Raw genomic sequence first — 6868 nt, 5'->3', positions numbered from 1 at the left:
TGCCAAAGTGAGCACTCAACCCTGTCTTTGCTGATGAAATGGTAGGAAACCCATTTAGGAGACCAGAGGCATGAGACAGCCTGAGCTGAGACATCAGTTCCCACCGCATCAACTATACCCTGAGACTGAACACCACTTCCCTTCTCCAGTTGCAGCTGCCTCCGGCGGGCACCCAGGCGGCTGAGCTCACGGCCCATCAAGATTATGTTTCCTGTATCACATCAACGCTAAGGGAGGACACCTGTGATGCATCCTGCCTTGACACCGAAGATAAACCCCTCAGGTGGGTAGTGACTGGCTTCTTTCTTTTGACTACCATGCCCGAGTGAGTAGAACCCACTTTAAAAGCCAAGGCACTAAAACAAAAGGCTTGATTCAATCAAGAGGCACGTTGACTTGAGAAAACTGAGCTACGTCAGACACGATGCAAAGAAACTTTAATGAACTCAGTTCTAGATGAAGTCCTTAAGCCATGATAGGGTCCCCGGACTTCAAGCATGACGGAAAGCAAGTGACACAGCACAATTATTTCACCAAAGATGATGCTAAAAGTATTTAATATCCAGCGTGGTAGGAACGAAACCCTATCAGAGCAGACACTGGCATTAAGCAGCCATCTGTTGGTAGCAGCACATACGAGCCGAACCTTCACTTTTGTCCATGACAGTAAAACATAAGTTTAGTACCCAGAGAGGACAAGAAACAGTCAAGGTCAAAGGCAGAAATCACTGGCTGTGATTTTGTTTTTAATAAGAGGCTTTCCTCAAGCAAGCCCTTCCCAGAAAACATAGTTTCTCTGAGATTAGACTCCTCTTCTCTTCTTCAGCTAAGCAGACATTTAGAGGGTGGCATCTAACCAGCTGTGTGTGGGAAGAAATAACATCAGCAAAAGGGGCCAATGCTCCTACGTGCACAGCAACCCCGGGGGATCGAAGGAAGCAGGATGGGAGTATGGATTCCAGGAACTGTCCAAAAACACCCCCAGGGGACAAAAGCTCTCGTGAATTCGTGGGAGGCTGGATGGGGGGATGTAGACTGGAGAGAGAGCACGTCCACGGGACAGATGTGGGCAAGCTTCACTTATCAACCCCTCTCCCCATCGCCTTAGGACAATTCCTTGCCCTTTGCTGGCCACTGGGGTCAGTATGGAATGTCGGGAGAACAACAGACACCCCCAAGGGCAGGGAAGTGTCCAATATAGGTACCAACTGACTTTGACTTTGGGCTTTCAACCTTTCATACCTTCCTTACCCAAATCCTTAGGAGGCTGGTTAGTCAGAGCCTGGGGAGATGATCTCTGTTAAGTTACACTCCTCTCGGCGGTGGAAAGCCCTGGCCGGCATTCCCGCCATGTTGGCAGAAATGGAGTGAGCAGCGCTATGGCCCCTGTGACTCTTGGACTGAGGCTCTCCTTCTCCCCACTCCTTAAACAGACTGGGTGACAAAGACTGAGCCTGCCTTTGATGCTCCCCGCCACAGGACCTATCTGAGGAGCTGACGCTCCGAGGACAACACACGTTCATGGACCACTGAGGCAGGATTGTCAAACAGACCAAAAAGGCAAAGTAAGCATGGCAAACAGATGTAAGAATTAAAAGCCCACCGTGAATCCGAACTTCCTATTTAGTGTCAAAACACAGGAGAGGATTGCAGATCCATTGCACAACCTGGAGGGCCACCACCCGGGAACAAGGCCACCAGACCCCACCTGTCTATGAAATCCTGAGCCCGGTCCCTTCCAGCCTCCTTCAGACTTTAACATCAGGTGCCAGAAATGAGTCATATGGTTAAATGAGCATAAGTGGGAAGAGATAATAAAATCAATCAGCGCTATGCCACAAAGCACTACAGTGTTCTTCCCAAATGTGAGACAGTTGGAGATTTTTTTTTTTTCCATCTCTAAAAAACCATTTTCTGAAAACACAATTTGCCATCTATCCCACACACAGGCTTTTAGAAACGCATTCTGAAATGGATACAGATTCTGGGTAACCCAGCAACTTTGATCACCTGTCTCATTCAGAAAGGAATGTTCTGTTTCATTTGGACTTTACTTTGAGGGACTTCCCCCCCCCCCCCACTTTTCACACTGCTGGTAAAATAGATTAAAAAAAAAGCCCTCCAAATCTAGATTCTCCGCTCTCTGTCCTCCTTTTCTTTCCAGCCATAACTTAATGCTTTGCTGGGAAAGGAAGTAGAAAGGCTGTATGTGGACGTTTCCAGCATCCTTCAAAAAGGAGTAATTTGTGACCAGGGACTTAGCTAACTATTAAATTAGTAACCTTTAACCGCTAATACATTATTTCAAACATTGAGTGAATATCTTGGGAAATGTACACTCAGTTTCCCTGTCTTAAATGACCCATTAGCATCAAACATGATTTTACATATTGTAATGACCCAGATCATTATTAAAAACACCAGTCATTATAATGAGCTCTAGACGAAGTCACAGAAGTAAATGAATGAATAAGTTATGAAGGAGTGGTAGGGTCAATGGGTACCGACCCCAACAGCTATCACAAAAGGTTGTCTTTACACAGTCTGCAATATCATGGTGATTCTGATTTAATGTTTCTTGTAAGAGTCAGGTGCACAATGTCCTGGCTATACCCATAGCTGGCTTTCTGCACAATTGAAAGATCTGAATCAACCAACGGCTGAAGTTGCCTTCTTCAAAGCTACCTCCTGGAAAACCGTCCCTTTCTGTGATATCATTAAGTGTTGCCTAAACAGTTGGTATCATTCCAAAAGGTTAGCTATGATCTCTGCATTGCCAACAGTGGAGAACAATATCCTGTGACCTCCTGCATTTTCTAACTCGATTGTTCATACCTAAGTACGTGTTTAGGGGGAGGACCCTGGCACACAAGATTCTGGGACAGATTATTCACAGGTTACACATTTTTCCCTTTGAGAAATGATGAGCTTATGCTCTCCAAGAAATAATTGTGACATCTTTGGAAGCTTTAAACGATTGTATTTCAGGATGCCTGGATGGCTCAGTCCATTAAGTATCCGACTCTTGATTTCGGCTCAGGTCATGATCCTGAGATAGAGCCCCATGTTGGGCTCTGCGCTGACAGCACGGAGCCCGCTTGGGATTCTCTCTCTCCTTCTCTCTGCGCCCCTCCTCCACTTGTGCTGACATGCTCGAGCTCGCTCTCTTTCAAAATAAATAAATAAATAAGGTTAAAAAAATAAACTATCATATTCCTAGGTACCACATGCTGTATGGTACGTGAGCATGAAGCTTAGGCAATTCAAGACCCCTGAAAGATTCCTTCTTCTGCTGAAACCCAGAGGGACCTTCCTTCATGGGACTTACTCAGAGTGGAGAACAATGGGCAGGAATCTCAAAGAAGACCACGTTCATCCCTGCAAAGCTATGTGTGGGATACACTGTACAAAAGTAAGACTCAGAGAAACTATGCAGCCCCCTGACTGGCAGACCATTTCAGTCAACTATTCCTTGAAGTTCCCAAATAGCGTTCCAAGTGCTAAGAACATCCTAAGGAGAACCCGGCCTTCAGAAATACATCAACTCAATCAACTGGACTTGCTCGTGCAAATCTTTTGTCTTTTCAATTAAATTTGGCCCAGAGACATAGTCACACATGAAGCCTGGGGAAAGGTCTACTTTATCTCTTGTCCTCTCAAGAAATTCATAGTGGCTGTTCTTACCGATGCTCCGATAGAGCCTTAGGCACTAGAGATACTAGTCAACTTTTGATGACGCACAATGTGTACAAAAGGTTGTGTCCACCGCTCTTTGTGAGACTTGCTAACATGTAAGGAGATAAATAGTGGTTGGCTGGGGAGCAGACACTGCCAGGGCCCTGATCAAACCCTCACGCTCTGCATTCAGTGAAATTCCAGCAGCCAAGTTCTGCATTTCTTTGCTTGAGGATTTGCTCTGATCACAGCGGCAGCTGGAAAAGCCACAGAATTAACACCCCCTGGGAGCAGCACTGCTCAGTGACAGAGAAAAGTTGGTTGTAAACATCTTGTCTCAGCCCTCAGGTGGGAGAACTGTAGGGCTCAGTTTCCCAGAATTCCCCAAGGGAAAAGCTCCAGCTACACACGGTGGTAACTTGCTTGTCAACACACCCTCTCTGACCCCTTCTCTACCGAGTCTCACAGTGACTCCCTTCCCAAATAAACCTCCAGTCCTTTTCTCAAGGTCTGTGTCTGGTGGTACCAGACAAATGTACTTCATTAACACAACCTTTGGCTGGCCTTTTCAGATCTTCATCAGATTTCCATTTGAGTCTGTACCAATTTGACTTTTGTCCACTGGACTTTTTTTCCCCCTTTTTTGGAGAAAGAGAGAGAGAGGAGAGAGAGCATGCTCACACATGAACTCTGGGGAGGTGGCGGGGCCAGAGTGGGAGAGAGAATCCTAAGCAGGCTCCACTCTCAACATGGAACCCAACACGGGGCTTGATCCCAGGACGCTGGGATCATGACCTGAGCCAAAATCAAAAGTTGGACCCTCAACCAACTGGGCCACCCAGGCACCCCTGTCCACTGACCTCTTCTAAAGGAAACCTAAAGTTCCTAGGGTTACCCCTCGCTCTGCTCTACTGTTCACATACAGACACAGAGACTAGCAGTGCAGCTGGAAACAGATCAGCTGAGGTGATCATGTTCAGCAGTCTCTGAGAGTAAGATGATGCATATATGAGCACTCAGGAAACAGTTACGTACGAATGAAATAAATTTATCTTATGCATGTGTGTATTTGGTATGATCTAATGATATGCATATCGTTACTGTTACTGTCTCTAAAAACTAAGCAACATTGTACCTTCTCTAAGAAGAAAAGTAGTTCATTAAAAGCATAAATGTAAGGACAATAGAGAAAATTTGTTTTAGTGAAAAATATTTCAGAGATGTACAAACTAGGAGGCTACAAAGCATAGTGAACATACTTCAAGTCTGACGTATGATTATGAGCTAGGGTTTCATCTTTGCTGTAACAATTAATTCTAGTATCTACAATCATTCATTTAAATGTTCTATGCCTCAATTTCCTTTCCCTTAATTTTTTTGATGTTTATTTTTGAAAGAGAGGGAGAGATAGAGGGAGAGAGCATTTTTATTTTTTTTAATATTTATTCACTTTTGAGAGACAGAGAGAGAGCAAGTGGGGGAGGGGTAGAGAGAAAGGGAGACAGAATCTGAAGCAGGCTCCAGGCTCTGAGCTGTCAGCAGAGACCCCAACACAGAGCTCAAAACCATGAACCGTGAGATCACGACCTGAGCCAAAGTCAGACGCTCAGCCGACTGAGCCACCCAGGCACCCCTCAATTTCCTTTCCTTTAAGGTGACATGTTAGGTTCAGCATTTTCCAAGGGTCCTTCCTACTCCTGACTTTCACTGTGCTTTCTGAGAGCATGGGGGCTTCTACGTGAAGTGGAAATGCCTGTGACCAACAGCTGGATTGGACAAAGACAACAGCAAATAGTGATTTGCATCCAGTGGGAATGTGCCTATAAACAACCAAACAGAAGACTCCAGACACTGGGCTCTACTTAGCTCAGTTTAAAGGATGCTCCATTCTGTTCTTTCCTTGTCTCTCTCCTTTTTTGCTGAGCACTTTTTTTTCTGTGCGTGTGTGTGTGTTTTAAAAGCTTATTTATTTATTTTGTGAGAGAGAGAGAGAGAGAGAGAGAGAGACAGAGAGAGGGAGAATCCCAAGCAGGCTCCACACTGTGAGCGCAGAGCCTGATGCAGGACTCAAACTCATGAACTGTGAGATCATGACCTGAGCCGAAATCAGGAGTTGGTCGCTCAACTGAATGAGCCACCCAGGGGCCCCTGTGTATGTGTGTGTGTGTGTGTTTCAAGTGAAGCAGTTGATTCACCCAACATTAATACTGTCCTGAAGGTTGCTGGGCTCTCTCTCTTTCCAGATCCTCCCCATGGCTAGAAAAAGGGGTCAGCATACCTTTATGTATCGACTGAAGATTGCCAACAATTCTGGACATGTTGACCCAAGAACCTATCCATTTATGCAATCATGCCATCACCTTTTTTTTTTCTTTTAGTGTTTATTTATTTTTGAGACAGAGACAGAGCATGAGTGGGGGAGGGGCAGAGAGAGGGAGACGCAGAATCTGAAGCAGGCTCCAGGCTCTGAGCTGTCAGCACAGAACCCAATGCGGGGCTCGTACCTGTCAACTGCGAGGTCATGACCTGAGCCAAAGTCAGATGCTCAACCAACTGAGCCACCCAGGGGCCCCCAAAAATATGCCATCACCTTGTTAACCATCAATTGATCATACTCCTGAGAGTTATTCAGTTTTCTCCTTATTCAAGATATTCTGTTTTGGTCCACAGTCATGCCATTGGTGCTGTGATACCATGAAAGCTCTCATTTACAATTCTTGCACCTACTTTAGCTCAACAATCTCCTTCTTTATATCTGCCACCCAAGAATCCAGCAATGCCTTAAAACTCAAAGTCTGTGACTCAAATTTCTCTTCCTCCTAAGCCTTCATCATTAAAACTTCACTCGGAGACTTAAAATTACCCCCTTTGACCACAACCATCTGTTCTCCTATTCATTCCATTCCGACAAACAAACCTATCCTTGAATGGGTCTTTCTCATGCAAGAGTCATGAAATTGTTTCTGTACTGACAGGTATGTTCTTAAGTGAATCCAAACATCCATTCATACATTCATTTCTTCGTTTGTTTAATAAAAACTGTCCAACATCCACTAGGTGCCAGATGGGATGGTAATCCCAAAGATGAATGAAATCGTGTCTATAGCTTCAAGGAGTTCATTGCTCGTGTACGAGACTGAGAGAAAAAAAATAAGTAACTAAAGGGGCATCGGTGGTATAGAAGGGCAGCTGA

General features: G+C 45.1%; 1 protein-coding gene and 1 non-coding gene across 5 annotated transcripts in view; both read right to left on the bottom strand.

Annotated features, from left to right (window-relative positions):
• The window catches only part of LOC132685720 (U6 spliceosomal RNA), a 107-nt gene extending 92 nt beyond the window's left edge, over positions 1-15 (bottom strand). Inside the window, exon 1 of the small nuclear RNA XR_009613289.3 lies at positions 1-15. This exon is cut by the window's left edge and continues 92 nt beyond it. This is a non-coding gene — a small nuclear RNA (U6 spliceosomal RNA).
• RYR2 (ryanodine receptor 2) overlaps positions 1-6868 on the bottom strand; it is a 755762-nt gene that overhangs the window by 349001 nt on the left and 399893 nt on the right. The window lies entirely within an intron of this gene.

The sequence above is a fragment of the Panthera onca genome, chromosome D2, assembly GCF_046562875.1.
Source record: "Panthera onca isolate mPanOnc1 chromosome D2, mPanOnc1 haplotype 2, whole genome shotgun sequence".
Taxonomy (NCBI): Eukaryota; Metazoa; Chordata; class Mammalia; order Carnivora; family Felidae; genus Panthera; species Panthera onca.
Note: the sequence above shows the minus strand (reverse complement) of the source record. Positions and strands in the feature narration are given on the sequence as shown.